This window comes from Phyllobates terribilis, unplaced genomic scaffold (genome assembly GCF_046119375.1).
Source record: "Phyllobates terribilis strain yellow unplaced genomic scaffold, ASM4611937v1 Scaffold_5__5_contigs__length_657084704, whole genome shotgun sequence".
NCBI classification, from domain to species: Eukaryota; Metazoa; Chordata; class Amphibia; order Anura; family Dendrobatidae; genus Phyllobates; species Phyllobates terribilis.
In genome coordinates this window covers 598979775-598996674 of record NW_027362765.1, presented here as the reverse complement: position 1 = coordinate 598996674, position 16900 = coordinate 598979775, and the positions used below count along the sequence as shown (strand labels likewise).

Sequence of the window (16900 nt, the reverse complement as noted above, 5' to 3'; positions counted from 1 at the left end):
AGAATACGAAGTGCTTGTTGTTCAGTTGTTGTAGTAAATATGTCCTCGCTGGTATTTTTGGTAAAAATCTTTTTGTATTCCAATTTCCTGCCAAACAGGTGTAAATCTTTGATGACAGAGAACCAGTTAAATCTGGCAGTGGGGGAGATAGTTAAGCCCAGACTAAGTACATCAATTTGATTTTGAGTTAGAGATCTACTCGATTAATTACATTTAGAGAACTGGATCCTTGGTTGTTTGCGGTTCTCAGATTTTTGTCGTCTCCAATTGTACGGTTTATAATAAAGATCAGTCTTACATTTCCTATTTCTCAATGGACAGTCTTTAGTGCTACCAGTAGATGAATGAGACTCCATGCTGACAGATGTCAGGGAAATAGTAGATGAAGGACAGCGTGACTGAGTATTGGTCAATTTCCAACGATATACCTTGTTGGTCTGAAAATCAGCTAAATCACGCTGGGATGTCTGTAATCACTGTATTCACGCACAGAGATAACTGGGCATTTGAACAAGCATATAGCTCAAGACAGTGGGAGCTGGGATTAGAAGAATTGTTCTGGGAGAAGACAATGCTGCGGGCTGGTGATTTTGCAAGTTTTATAACAGCAGCTTGTCAGGAGCTGAGAAGGAGAGAGGTGCACACATAACTGATGTATAAAAATCAGTGCGCTAGAGAGAGATGACCGGTATTCTTGGGTTAACTCCTCTCCTGGAATGCTACTGCGTACTCTCATCCAGGGTCTGGGCAAGCACTAGTGACTGAGCTCCATGGAAGCCAGCTGTACACGATGTAAGATAAAGGCTGACAGCAGATAGAAAAAGCAAGTAAATTGCAAACTTGCTTATTTTCATGCTTTCTAATTAAAGCAATTTAATAGCCTGGGAGAATATCATTTTAAGCAAGATAATGGAAGCTTACTCCTTTAGCCCAGTGTGAATTTGAAGTTTGGAGTGAAAGGCTTATTTTGACACTTCCACAATATGTTGGGTCAACTGCTTTAATGCATTACTTGTACAAGCTAATAATAGTTGGTATTTATCTATTAGAATTTATGAAAGCACAGCCAGAAAAAAAAAGATTTTGGATCACTTTCCTTCTTCACAAGATTAGAATTAGATTAAATTGATATTAAGGAGTTAATTTTCAGCATCTACTTTCCTTGCTGCTGTCAGTTCAAGGATAGTGCAGTGCTTTTCTTTCTACCTCCCTAGTTACTGGATGGCCTGAGCTGGGTGGAGAGCAAAAACGAGCCAGTTATTTTCCATCTTTCAAGCCGAGCAGTGTCTAAATTTCAGTGTCCTAGCTTCAACTTCCCCCTATCTAACTGCTGCAGTGTGCTCTTTGCTTTCCCTCCCTCCTCTGTTTAAAAAAAAATGGATCCTGTAAGCCTCAGATTTGCACACGGCTAAATACTTCAGCCAAGCGGGTACATCCGGATGCAGTGTGATTTAATGAAACAAGCATCGCCTTCAGAGGCTGTATTTGTCCTGTCTGAAGCCCTTCTGTGCTGGATGCATCCTTTATACAAAGCACAGGTGTCTGGTCTCCGTATCGTGTTAAAAGGTTGTTTCTCATAGAATACACTGTAAAAAGACCCATTTATTTGTTCTAATAAAATCTATAAAAATATGAAATCAGTTTTACAGCAATACAAAACTCCAAATGTGTATTCTTTAGTCTCGTTGTTAAACATGCATAGTTAGCCTGAGATTTCCTGGAGCATCAGAGGGTATGAGTCTAAGGCTGTGTGCCCACTATGCGTTTTTTAAGCGTTTCTGCGGCGCAATTGCAGCTTGGTAGAAGGCCTGCCGTGTTCCCCAATGATAATCTGCATATGCTGTGCACATGCTGCCGAAATTTCCGCTGCGGATTATCGGACGCATCGGATAAGGACACCGGGGGCCATCAGAAGGTAAGTATAATATTTATTTTTTAACATACTTTTACGGTCATACTATATAAATCCATGCTGTTTGCATGGATTTGACCAAGTTGTCAAGCACTTTCCAAGTGATGCTAAAATCACTTGGAAAGCGTGTGAAATCGCATGTGCAAAACGCTTCAATTACGCTTGTCCCTGGCAGGAAAAACGCATGTACAATCCGCATGTACAATCCGCATGTACAATCCGCATGTACAATCCGCATGTACAATCCGCATGCGTTTTTTCTGCCAGGGAGATGCAGAAACGCTCAGGAAAAATCCGGAGCGTTTCTGCATCGTGGGCACATAGCCTGAAGGTTCACCTTGCATCTGATCACTTGCTGGACCTTTTGAGACCCTGTTTTATTGCTCTGCTCTGTGATCCAGACTGACCTAGAAAACATCTCTGTAAGCCAAACTAAATATTGAATTAATTAACTGAATTATTGAATTAAATAACTAAATTAAATATTCTTAAAAGTTTATTATTCCTCATTTAAAATATCTTTGAAAATGCAAAAATGTTTGCAAAACGCGGATACAGTACATTGGGAAACATTTAGTAGAAATTCAAGAGGATCAATGTTCCATGACAACCAACTTGGAATGCTGTATTTCCTTATGTACAGACCTTTACTTGTGTACTAGCAATTTCTCAAGGAAGGTGTAGACGTCTTTCACTGACTGTACATTCTCCGCCTTGCTTTAATGCATTTCCGATAACCAAAGACCTTTAGATTCTTACACATGTGTATATCTGCTTGCAGACCTCTGACACTGATGATGCTTCTTATTAAGTTGTCACCATACACCTAATATAAAGCCCCCAGTATGAAGACTCAGAGTAGCCAGAAAATACAGGTGCTTTAATGAAAAATGTGGTGGAAGAGCAGGACTCCTCAAATGTCATTTTTTTCCTCTTTCTTCTTTTTTTTGTATATATTTTGCTTTTCTGTGTGCTTTTATGTGCCTAGATTAAATAAAATAAAAAATCTCCATAACAAGTAGCTTAGATAACATACCCGAATTTGTGCTTTTGTCTGAAAACAATAAAAAAAAATAATTAGCACTATAATATTGTGAGTATGTTGTATGTTGCAGTGTGGAATGAAATGGCCGAATGGTTTGAAATGCTGAGACTGTCAGCTAAAGCTAATGAAAACAATGTAACAACCTTCATCCGCAGGTTTACATTAGGATTTAGATTTAGCCCTCCGTGTTTGCGAGCATTTGGATTTCTCTATTAAAGCACTAAATCTCCTAAGTAACATACCTCAGAATTAAAGTTGAAAAACTCACTCTCTTCCTCCCATATTCAGAAGAGAAAAAATGATCTTCCTGGTTTTTTTTGTGCGCCAATCAAAGGTTGCAATATAGTTTTTTTTTTAACCTTTTTTTAAAAAATTACCTCATTCAGGCAAGAAAAATTCCAACAGTAAAAAATTCCAACAGTTTCCTTACTGTCTGCTCACTTCCTGGTGTCTGGCAGGGCGGGCTCTCCTCCTTCAGTTTTGGTGAGTAGAGGGGAGGGTGTATTGTGATTCTACTGATAAGACTAGATGGTGGGAGCGGAGTGTGAGGGGTGTGAGCACATAACTGCTGTATACAGATCACTGGACTGGAGAGAACTGACTGGTATGTTAAAGGGAGTGGTGGTCTGAAGGCCAAAGACATTTTCATCTAAATCCCAATCTATTTAGTGCCATAATCTAAACTAATTTCTAATATGCTTGCATTAAATATTCCCTACCGTTCCATCTCTACACTATCTAACAACTATTGGATTTTTCTCCCTACTTCCTGTATGATGACACATCGTTTGAGATTCCCAGTGCATACTGGGATACTCAAACGAAGCGTCATCAGGGGGCAAAGGCTGTGGTCACTGCCACAGCCCCTGCACCCTCCTTGAAAGGAAGTGTCATCAATGATGCTTGTTTCAGGAGCGGGGCTAGTCCCTGCTGTCCCCCAGCGTGCAGTGCACTGTGCGAGGTGCACAGTGACAGCGCGGGCTCTGTTTTGCTAGCTCCGATTAGCAGTAACAAACCAGCAACATAGAGGAGAGCACAGTGTCAGGGTACCTGGCATGCAGAGAATAGCGCCGACCCCGCAAGTGACGTCACTTACAGGGGCGCTATACGCTATATGATGCCAGGTATTTGGACAATACGCTCTGACAGTGCGCCCTCTATGTTGCCGGCTCATTAATGCTGATCTGAGCCAGCAACATGGAGCGCACTGTCATTGCGCACATGAGACAGTGCGCTGTGTCACAGCAGGGACTAGCCGCGCCCCTGAAATGGGCATCACTGATGACTCTACCTTTCAAGGAGGGTGCAGGGGCTGTGGCAGTGACCACAGCCTCTGCTCCCTGATGACACTTTTGTTTGAGTATCCCAGCATGCCCTGAGAATCTCAAATGATGTGTCAGCACACAGGAAGTAGGGAAAAAAATCCAATAGCAGTTAGATAGTGTAGAGAGGGAACGGTAGGCAATTTTTAATGCAAGCATATTAGAAAGTAGTTTAGATTATGGCACTAAATAGATTGGGATTTAGTTGAAAATTTCTTTGGCCTTCAGACACCCATTTGACATACCACACAGGAAATAGGGAAACAAAATACAGTAACAGTGTAGAGGGGGAACGTTAGGGAATTTTTAATACTAGCATATTAGAAATTACTTTACAGTCAGGGCCAAAAGTGTTGGAACCCTTGAAATTGTTCCAGAAAATTAAGTATTTCTCCCAGAAAATTATTGCAATTAGACATGTTTTGTTATACACATGTTTATTTCCTTTGTGTGTATTAGAACAACAAAAAAACAGAGAAGAAAAAGCAGATTGGACCTAATTTCACACAAAACCTCAAGAATGGGCTGGACAAAATTGTTTGAACCCTCAATTTAATATTTGATTGCACACCCTTTGGAATAAATAACTGCAATCAATCGCTTCCTATAACCATGAACAAGCTTCTTACACCTCTCAACTGGAATTTTAGACGACTCTTCTTTTGCAAACCGCTCCGGGTTTCTTTGAAGGCACCTTCTCCCAACAGCAATTTTAAGATCTCTCCACACTGTGTTCAATGGGATTTCTATCCGGATTCATTACTGGCCACTTCAGAGCTCTCCATAAATTTGTTTCCATCCATTTCTGGGTGCTACTTGTAGTATGTTTGGGGTTATTGTCCTGCTAGAAGACCCGTGACGTAGGATGCAATTCCAGCTTTCTGACACTGGGCACTACATTGCGACCCCAAAATCCTTTGGTAATCTTCAGATTTCATGATTACTTGCACACAGTCAAGGCACCCAGTGCCAGGGGCAGCAAAACAATTCAACCAATGAGTGTATACACCTCTTTAGGGATGAAAAAATCATATTACCAAATTACCCAGAGGGTAAATAACCCCTAATTGAGGGATGCATTAAAATGTGACTTTTATTATTTATTTTTTGTGGTAAATAAATTAAAAACACATCAGTGTGCTTGTGCTATTTCTCTAACAATTATAGTCTCTAGGACTTGTATGGTTCATTGATCAATCTGATTTATATTCCCAAAGCTATGCTATATTATTATTATTATTATTATTTATTTATATAGCACCATTGATTCTATGGTGTTGTACATGAGAAGGGGGATACATACAAGATACAGATATCACTTACAGTAAACAAACTAACAATGATAGACTGGTACGGAGGGAAGAGGACCCTGCCCTTGCAGGCTTACATTCTACAGGAATGGGGAAGGAGACAGTAGGTTGGGGGGTTGTGGAGCTCTGGTGGTGGTGAGGCGCAGGTCTGGTGTTGAGGCGGTAGCATGGTCATGGCAGGCTGTAAGCTTTTTTGATGAGATGAGTTTTCAGATTCCGTCTGAAGGATCTGAATGTGGCAGATAATTGGACATGTTGAGGCACAGAATTCCAGAGGATGGGGGATATTCAGGCGAAGTCTTGGAGGCGATTGGGTGAGGAACAAATAAGTATGGAGGAGAGGAGGTGGTCTTGGGAGGACCGGAGAATACGTGATGGAATATATCAGGAGATTAGTTCAGAGATGTACGGAGGAGAATGGCTATGCTATATCCACCATGACTGCAGTTCATGGATTGGAAACGGCTTAATCAGAATCTCTATTCACTACGATATACACTGGCTTCACTAGTGCTAACTAAAACCATCACATAGCCACCCCAATAAGTTTCACCTCACAGGCTTCCTTAGAGGGTTGGAGCTATAATGAATGAAGAAAAAAGGGGTGCTGACCTTTCAAAGCCTTTGTTTAGACACCATAGGTCCCTTAGAGACCAATAGATTAACTGCTATTACATATCCAATCATACACATCATTTTAGTAGACCAATCATAATTTATGACAATTATATTCACATAAGAAACCATATACTTGACTCGCCCCCTGGGCCGTGGGGCACCCGGAACCGGGCTTCAGTGCGATGATGGGAGTAGTAGTGGCAACCCGATCCCGTGGCTCAGGGTGGTCAGACCAAATGCTGTGGCAGTCTATTTGTAGAGCTATGAATGTCCGACTATTCCACCCGTGGATTGCGGTCAGGGATGACCGCCGCTGCAAGGCAGACCGCTGAGGCTGATGTTGGTGTGCAGCACAGGGATAGGATAACTCCCCACGGGAAGAGTGTAGCCTCAGGGCAATGTAGGTGGATGCTGGGGGTGATGGTGCAGGCGCAGCATAAATCACACAGAGTCCAATGGTGCAGTTCAGGCCTTTTACTCACAGTTGGTATCCAAGTCACTTCTGTCAGCAATGACTGCCCAAGCCGTGCTGCGTCCACCAGGTGAGGGGCTCAGTCAACCCCCAGGCAGTTCAGGAGTATGGCACAGGACCCCCTTCTGTCCTTTCTCTGGCCTCTCATGCCCCACCAGTGACCACGCTTATGTCCAGCTGCCTCGGGCCTTCTCTTGGTGAAACTTGGCGCCAGTTTCCCTGACCCTATGTGGTGCCTTCCTAGCGGGTGTAGCAAGGGGTCGCACCAATAGATGATCACGACCTCCGGTTTTTGGCTGAGAGATGATTTACCTCCACCAACTTGGGAATCCGGTACCCTTCTGCGGCCTGACCCTTCACCCGATATAACGCGGGCTTGCAACGGTTGCTGTCCGTTCTGCTCTCTTAGGGTCCCTTCTGCCTTCTTGTTTCTGGAGCCTTTCTACTCCTCTGTCTCTCCTCTTTCCTTCCTTCTCCTTCTCCTCTCTGGCCCCGGCCTTTTCTCTAGGCCTGCCTTCTGAGCAGAGCTCCTACAGAGCCCCTGCTCCCTGTCACTTCTCCACTGTACTGACTGACTGAACTAAGATGGCTCCCACCTTTTATCTACTTTTCTGTGTCTGAGCTCAGGTGACCTGCACCCAATGAGCTCCTTCCTATGCTCCAGAAACCGCCCCCTTTCTGCTCCTACACCACTGGGTTCTCTCCCCCCTCCCCACTCCAGCCAGGGACATGGTCAGTTGTGCCTGCAATAAGATGGGAGCACCGTCGAGCTGTCCCCCAGAAATGGGGTGAGTGTGTATGTGTATGTGCAGCTAACTGAGCCCTGGTCCACACTCCATCCTTACCTGGGAGTGGAATTTCACACCTCTGGTTGAGGTGCAATACCCCTGTAGCAACCGAACCCTCAGGGCGCTACATACTTACCTCCCCTTTAGTTACATAGTAACTGTGGAGAGGAAATATCCAATGCTCTCCTTCGACGTCAGATACCAACAGCGTCACCGCTGCATATCGTCATATAATAGGTTGCTAACTGTCCAATAATAACACACAAAATTAGTTCTCTTTGGCCATGCGCTGGGACGTCATTGTTTATGTACCTCGTCATTGGTTATCGGCGTTGTCCAATCACCACTCTGATGGTGTCATACCAACTCACATCCAATCACATCAGGGCGCCGACATAACCGCATGTGCGCACCGCTGTTGCTTCGTAGTGCGCAGGTATCTGGACTTAGCCTACAGTTCAGAGTAATATATTCCGTGCTCATGTCAGCGGACTTTGATAAAAGACGAAGTTTCTTCAGACATATATCATTAAACTAGTAGTATTTGTACACATAGACTGGCAACCATTGGTAAGTAAAGAATTAATTAAGATCAATTTACCAGTAAACAAATTATATATTTATTTTTTTCCCTAGGATGATACTTACATTCTATTATATTAATATCACATTGCAAATAATCTATTGACCATAATCAGAATACAATCATTCACATTAGAGGGATATGAAATAAATAAATGACCTCTTTACGCCTGGTCATGTATATAGGTCAGTACAAGCTCCAAAAATAACAAAACCACAAATCAACAAAATCCTACGGGAGGGTGAATAACCGGAGTGGAACAATACCATCCCATTATCACAGCATTAGTAATTTACCAACATTTTTTATATAAGTTTCTCACTTACCTTTTCCCATAACTAGGATCGAGTCTCCTAATAAAAAGGCACTGTAGCTAAATCTTTCATTGGGGCCAAAATTCCAGATCCAGAGGTCTTGCAGTATGGAAACCTCTCATATGTCTGGATAGAGGGTTATCTGTTCCTGTGTTGATTGAATTTAGATGTTTGGAGATTCTCCTCCTAATTTCTTGAATGGTTTTGCCTACATACAATTTTTGGCAAGGACATTTAGCTGAGTATATGACTCCCTTGCATCGTGGTTCTGTGCTCCCACCTGGGAATGGAGCAGGTCTGGTGCTACGCTACTCCGGTCGCAAGCGCCGCCATTGTCCTGACCCTGGAGGCGGAGCTACTACAGGTGCAGGGAAACCATCCCATTCTTGTGTTCTGGTGTTGTGGGATGTTTGAGGACGCGGAACGCCATGTCTCTCACTGATTTTTCTGCCCGGGAAAGATGGGACACTGTCTTCCCTGGTTGCCAGGCAATGCAGGATGCTGGTTTGTCTGGTAATATGCAGTGGTGGAATGTTGTCCAGTCTGCTGTTGAAGCTAGCAGGGAGTGGCTGTCTGGGGATGATTGGGAGGTAATCAACACCTGATCATTAGACAGGCTATATAATCCTGCTCCCTGCTCAGTCCTTTGCTGTTTATTGCAGTTTCATATGTGCTTGGTGGTGAGTGGTGCTAGCATTAGTCTTACTATCTTTTCAGGGGTTTTCTCATTTTCTCTTCTGGTTACGCTTCCTGGGGTTCTTGCAGAGGTACTCACTTGATTCTTGACTAGGCACCAGCCATGTCACCAAACGCCAGCTGTCTGGCGACAGTGGGCCTAGGAAGGGCTCTGCCAAAGTCCCCCTTCCATTTAATGGGAGCTGGTTAAAGAGTATTCCCAGCCCTCAAGGGCTCGCCTAGCTGGGCAGCTTGTACCAGGTGCGTCTGTGGCTGCGCTTTTCCTGGTTTGGTGTTAGTCTTACTGGGTCCCTCAGCGCAGCGCATAGCACAGAGGTAAGTATGTGCAGAAGGTGCAGCCACCACAAGGGTTCAAACCGCTTTGATGTTCTTCTAACCAGGTAATTGGTCTCATCACTCTTTTACCACTAAAGTGACTATGTGTTAAGTAGACTCTCAAATTCTTCCCTCTTTGGAAGGTAATCTCTGTGCGTTCAACATCAGTCTCCATTATTACCAAATTACCCAGAGGGTAAATAAGCCTAAGAGGCAGCAAAACAACCCCAAAAAATGTTTAAACCTCCAGCATATTTGACCGTAGGTACTCTGTTCTTTTCTTTGTAGGCCTCATTCTATTTTCAGTAAACAGAATGATGTGCTTTACCAAAAAGTTCTATCTTGGTCTCATCTGTCCACGAGATGCTTTCCTAGAAGGATTTTAGCTTACTCATGTACATTTTGGCAAAATGCAATCTAGCTTTTTTATGTCTCTCTGTCAGCAGTGGGGTCCTCTTGGGTCTCCTGCCTTAGCGTTTCATTTCAATCAAATGTCAACAGATAGTTTGCGCTGACACTGATGTACCCTGAGCCTGCAGGACAGCTTGAATTTCTTTGGAGCTTGATTGTTGCTGTTTACCAACCATCCGGGCTATCCTGTGTTGCAAACCTTCATCAATTTTTCTCTGCTGTCGCATGTCCCGGGAGATTAGCTACAGTGTTATGGGTTGTATACTTCTTAATTTATGTTGCGCACTGTGGCCAAAGGTACATCATGATCTCTGGAGACTTGTAACCTTGAGATTGTTGACATTTGTCAACAATTTTGGTTCTGAAGTCCTCAGACAGTTCTCTTCTCCTCTTTCTGTTCTCCGTGCTTTGTGTGGTGCACACAGATACACAATGCAAAGATTGAGTCTTCTCCCCTTTTTATCTGTTGTCAGGTGTGATTTTCATATTGACTCCACCTGTTACTTGGTACAGGTTAGTTTGAATGAGCATCACATGCTTGAAATAAAGTTGTTTACCCACAATTTTGGAAACATGCCAACAATTTTGTCCAGACCATTTTTAGGGTTTTGTGTGAAATGATGTCCAATTTGCCTTTTTTTCTTTTTTGTTCCAATACATGCAAAGGAAATAAACATGTGTATAACAAAACGTGTATTTGCAATAATTTTTTGGGAGAAATACTTAATTTTCTGCAACAATTTCAAGGGTGCGAATACTTTCAGCAATGATTGTATATTATGGCGCTACCTAGAAAGTGATTTAGTTATTTCATTGGTCTCCGGATCACCCTCAAGTGGCTTAACTCAATGGAAACTAGCGGTACACTATGAAAGTTAAAATCTTTTATTACAGGAGAATGACAGGAGATAGAAAAAGCAAGTCAACCCCAAAATTAATTATTTTCATGCTGTCTAACAAAATCAATTTCATAACTTGAGAATACATCTTTAACATTTGCATGATCCCATTGCATACATTCACTGTCTACAATGGTTATATCAGTATAGATGGTATTTGCTTCCACAGTCGTGTGTTATTGTGCTGCCAAAGACAACAATGTGTGCTGGAAAGTTGGGGATAGTGTGGGATTCAAAATTTAAGTACATTAGTTCCTCTCATTTATAACAATATGGCGCCTACTAGAAGTCTTTAAAAGAAAAGGCATTTTCTGGAATATTGCAGCCAAAAACCTATATAACTTATCCAGTGGAAAGGTAATAAATGTTAGTTTGATAAGGTTCCAACACTCATGATCCCCACTAGTCATATTGGAGTCCACAATGCCTCATCACCCACAGTTACACAAGCAGGGGCGTATCTATAGTAGGTGCAAAGGTTGCAGTCACACCCTGGTCCTAAAGCCTTGAGGGGCCTAAAAGGTCCCTTTGGGAGACTGTTACTATTAAAAACCTGTGATAGTTGGGGGCCCTGTTGGAGCCTTTGCATTAGGGCCCACCAGCTGTGCACAAGGGAATTTAATGGCTCAGTTATTGAGCATGCACACTGCCCTTTGGTAGTATTTTTTTCAGAAGCTGCACTTTTAATTTTTACACTGTATAGAAATTTAGCTTTCTGATTTTGGATATATTTGGTGGACAATAGTTCTCTTTTTATTTATTCCAGATTATATCAGTTAATGAGATATATTTCTCAGGGGTGGACACATGTTGGGGCCCCTGTGTAAGAAATGTGTCTGGGCCTCTATAACTTTTATTGCAACAAAGATACATAAAAGCACATGCCACATATGTGCCACTCGCCAGACACTTGCCTCATACACACCAATCACAGTTGACACGATGCATATACAATTCCTGGCAAAGCCTTGCCCCATTGTGTCACTAACCCATGCCCAATCAGGGCACAACACACCTCCTTTATTCTTCTGCTCAGCTGCACTGACTGTTGTACAGCTGGGAACCAAGGGCCTATTTCCCCTTTGGGACCCAGTGCAGCTGAGCTGACTGCACATGCATTATGTCCTCCCTCGTTTATTATTGATGGGGATCATAATGACACATTGGTTGTATTTGTGGTGGCTTTTTACTTTTTAGAAGAAAGGTTTGGGAGGGTCTTACTAATACAGTAATTGCTATTTGCGTATTCACAAATCCATGTGTCACTGTCTGAGTATGGATCGTGATACATGGACTGCCTGTTGGTATCCTGACCTGAACTTGACAACCTCATATATATAAATGAGGCTGTCAATTTCGGGTCAGGAGACCTGTAGAAAATCCACAGTCCATACTCGGACCATGACACACGGATATGTGAATGCAGCATTATTTATTCCGAATCATATGCCTTTTTTTTACCACACTGCATCAGAAGCCTGGCTCAGATGTCCCATGTCCAGTGGGGAAGGTTCATGAGACAGCCTGGCTCCAGCTGAGAAACCTCTAGTCCTGGCCATGCAACAATTCAACTTCCCCTCTTCTCCCATGATGGGTTGGGTATGGTCGTACTTGGTCCTCCTAGACCGCGCCGGGCCTAATACTGAAATACATAATACAGTACAACATAGAATTGCTGCAGTATATTGTATTAGTGAGCAAATCCCTAGTGGTATTTAAAAAACACAAAAATTAGATAAAAAAAATAGTAAATGTAATAAGCGACCCTTTGTTCTCCGATATGGTAGCAATGAAAGCTTCAACTCATCTCACAAAAAAGATGGTAACTCACACAGCATACAGAATGACGTTATCATGCACTTTAGGCCACAAAGTTACTGTAACACAGAAACAATGGCAGAAAGAGTTAATATAAGTTAAACAATAAGTCATATGTACCCCAAAATTGTGCTATTGAACAATACAACTCATGCCACAAAAACTGATCTTCACAAATAAACTAAAGCTTTGTCCTTAAAGGGAACCTGTCACCAGATTTATGCTGCCTAATCCACGGACAGCAAGAATCAGAGCCTGGCCGCATCATTTTTCTCTAAGATGCTCGGACGTTTCAGAGAAAATATAGTTTAAAGATACGACCAGAGACGAGACTCCACCCAGGGCCGACTTTTCCCATTGCTGCTGCATGTAACATATAAAATAATGGAACATTTTGGTTCACTGCTTTTCAGGTCGGTCCCGGTGGGTTGGAAGCTCTTATATGTTCGCACTATCAGTGCATGAGCTAATCATCATTGTGCTGAAGTAGGAGATCTGGCCATTCTTTGTGCTTCAGCTGAGGTGAGTGCTGTAACAGACTGATCCTTTGAGGAACTACAATGAGAAAACTCTTGTGTTAGTGGAAGTCAGAACAAAGGCATTATCAGTAGCAGGTTTCAAGGTGTCTAGTTACAGAGCCTGTGAGCAGCTTTAAGACCTCATCAGCTAACAAGCCATTCCAAGCTGTGCTGCTGGAGTTGATGGAGAGATTAATGTGATTCTCCAGAGTGCTGTCTTCTCACTGGATCCAGTGAAGCTTATTGAGCTATGAAGACTGTAATATATGAATTTAAAAAAACATTTGAGAAACTAGGTTGACTTTTACTTAGAAAAACAAACAGAACTGAGTATTAAATTAAACGCGTTTGATAAGTGCAAAAGTGTTTTTAAAGCTTGTTTCACATAGTGATCAAGCTCTACGGCATATGTTTAGATGTCAGAAGTCCATATTGGAAACTCTTTGAAAGATTCCACTAGTTGTATAAAGGGATCGCCCCTATATAAACTCAGAATGCCATATTAGGGGATTTATAAATGAGGTAACCAAACAGCCTCTTGAAATAAAGTCATTTAAATTCTTTCAGTCCTTACTGATTGCACAGCCCTCCCTGCAGAAACCATCACTAATACATCTGTTATTCATGTAATAAACATAGATTTAGTAGTCAAAACATTTGCCCACAGTCGTAATGAGGGTTTTGCAGCCACACCACTTTATACTTGGCACCGGTGACCATTTTTATCCATGTTAAGACGTACCTTTACTTTCACAAGAAAATGAATATAGTGCAGGACTGTGCAGTATAATAATTTGGTCTTCGCTACCGTCTTCAGTGTGGGAGCGAGTGCTGTAAAATCCTATGACACTGTCTCACACTGAAGACGGGAGCCTAAAAGCAGACGAAGGAAGCTCCTTAGTTTATTAGCTAGTCTGCACTGCAGGTTATCCACAAAAACGTGTAATAGAGTGATTTAGAACAATGATTATACTGCATAGTCCTGCAGTGTGCAGAATTATTAGGCAAGTGAGTGTTGTGACCATATCATCATTTTTATGCAGCTTTTCCAACTCCAAGCTGTATAAACCTGAATGCTGATTGGATGAAGCAGATCAGGTGATGTGTATTCATGTAATGAGGAAGGTGAGGCCTAAGGATACAACACCCTTTATCAAGGTGTGCAGAATTATTAGGCAGCTTGTTTTCCTCAGGCAAAAAGGGCCAAAAAAGAAATTTACCTCTCTCTGTAAAGTCACAAATTGTTACAAGTCTTACAGAGGATGCAGCACTTCTGAAATTGCTAAGATATTAGGACAAGCAGAGAACCATGAAAAGTTTTTTTTTGCAAATCGTCAACAGGGTCGCAAAAAACGTGTTGAGAAAAAAAGACAAATTAACTGTCAAAGATTTGAGAAGAATCAAATGTTAAGCGACCAGGAAGCCATTATCCTCTAGTGCTGTCTTATCCCAGAGCTGCAACCTCCCTGGAGTGTAAAGTACAAGAAGTACAGTGCTCAGAGACATGGCCGAGGTAAGAAGACCAAAACCTGACCACCACTGAATAAGACACAGAAGTACAAGGTGTTCAGTGCTCAGAGACATGGCTGGTGTAGGGTAGGCTGAAACCCGACCACCACTGAACAAGACACAGAACTACAAGGTGTTCAGTGCTCAGAGACATGGCTGGTGTAGGGTAGGCTGAAACCCGACCACCACTGAACAAGACACAGAACTACAAGGTGTTCAGTGCTCAGAGACATGGCTGGTGTAGGGTAGGCTGAAACCCGACCACCACTGAACAAGACACAGAACTACAAGGTGTTCAGTGCTCAGAGACATGGCTGGTGTAGGGTAGGCTGAAACCCGACCACCACTGAATAAGACACAGAAGTACAAGGTGTTCAGTGCTCAGAGACATGGCTGGTGTAGGGTAGGCTGAAACCCGACCACCACTGAACAAGACACAGAACTACAAGGTGTTCAGTGCTCAGAGACATGGCTGGTGTAGGGTAGGCTGAAACCCGACCACCACTGAACAAGACACAGAACTACAAGGTGTTCAGTGCTCAGAGACATGGCTGGTGTAGGGTAGGCTGAAACCCGACCACCACTGAACAAGACACAGAAGTACAAGGTGTCCAGTGCTCAGAGACATGGCTGGTGTAGGGTAGGCTGAAACCCGACCACCACTGAACAAGACACAGAAGTACAAGGTGTCCAGTGCTCAGAGACATGGCTGGTGTAGGGTAGGCTGAAACCCGACCACCACTGAACAAGACACAGAAGTACAAGGTGTCCAGTGCTCAGAGACATGGCTGGTGTAGGGTAGGCTGAAATACGACCACCAGTGAATAAGACACAAAACTACAAGGTGTTCAGTGCTCAGAGACATGGCTGGTGTAGGGTAGGCTGAAACCCGACCACCACTGAACAAGACACAGAACTACAAGGTGTTCAGTGCTCAGAGACATGGCTGGTGTAGGGTAGGCTGAAACCCGACCACCACTGAGCAAGACACAGAAGTACAAGGTGTCCAGTGCTCAGAGACATGGCTGGTGTAGGGTAGGCTGGAACCCGACCACCACTGAGCAAGACACAGAACTACAAGGTGTTCAGTGCTCAGAGACATGGCTGGTGTAGGGTAGGCTGAAACCCGACCACCACTGAACAAGACACAGAACTACAAGGTGTTCAGTGCTCAGAGACCTGGCTGGTGTAGGGTAGGCTGAAACCCGACCACCACTGAACAAGACACAGAACTACAAGGTGTTCAGTGCTCAGAGACCTGGCTGGTGTAGGGTAGGCTGAAACCCGACCACCACTGAGCAAGACACAGAACTACAAGGTGTTCAGTGCTCAGAGACATGGCTGGTGTAGGGTAGGCTGAAACCCGACCACCACTGAACAAGACACAGAAGTACAAGGTGTCCAGTGCTCAGAGACATGGCTGGTGTAGGGTAGGCTGAAACCCGACCACCACTGAACAAGACACAGAAGTACAAGGTGTTCAGTGCTCAGAGACCTGGCTGGTGTAGGGTAGGCTTAAACCCGACCACCACTGAACAAGGCACAAAACTACAAGGTGTTCAGTGCTCAGAGACATGGCTGGTGTAGGGTAGGCTGAAACCCGACCACCACTGAACAAGACACAGAACTACAAGGTGTTCAGTGCTCAGAGACATGGCTGGTGTAGGGTAGGCTGAAACCCGACCACCACTGAACAAGACACAGAACTACAAGGTGTTCAGTGCTCAGAGACATGGCTGGTGTAGGGTAGGCTGAAACCCGACCACCACTGAACAAGACACAGAACTACAAGGTGTTCAGTGCTCAGAGACCTGGCTGGTGTAGGGTAGGCTGAAACCCGACCACCACTGAACAAGGCACAAAACTACAAGGTGTTCAGTGCTCAGAGACATGGCTGGTGTAGGGTAGGCTGAAACCCGACCACCACTGAACAAGACACAGAACTACAAGGTGTTCAGTGCTCAGAGACATGGCTGGTGTAGGGTAGGCTGAAACCCGACCACCACTGAACAAGACACAGAACTACAAGGTGTTCAGTGCTCAGAGACATGGCTGGTGTAGGGTAGGCTGAAACCCGACCACCACTGAACAAGACACAGAACTACAAGGTGTTCAGTGCTCAGAGACATGGCTGGTGTAGGGTAGGCTGAAACCCGACCACCACTGAACAAGACACAAAACTACAAGGTGTTCAGTGCTCAGAGACATGGCTGGTGTAGGGTAGGCTGAAACCCGACCACCACTGAACAAGACACAGAACTACAAGGTGTTCAGTGCTCAGAGACATGGCTGGTGTAGGGTAGGCTGAAACCCGACCACCACTGAACAAGACACAAAACTACACGGTGTTCAGTGCTCAGAGACATGGCT

General features: G+C 43.7%; 1 protein-coding gene across 6 annotated transcripts in view; it reads left to right on the top strand.

The window, feature by feature from the left end:
* ZMIZ1 (zinc finger MIZ-type containing 1) overlaps nucleotides 1-16900 on the top strand; it is a 479207-nt gene that overhangs the window by 317718 nt on the left and 144589 nt on the right. Inside the window, exon 4 of one of the 6 annotated variants that reach the window (XM_073686020.1) lies at nucleotides 12917-13025. The exons of the other annotated variants lie outside the window; for them this stretch is intronic. The gene's annotated coding sequence lies outside the window, so the exon portion shown is untranslated. The remainder of the gene's footprint in view (nucleotides 1-12916; nucleotides 13026-16900) is intronic. 6 annotated transcript variants of the gene reach the window in all.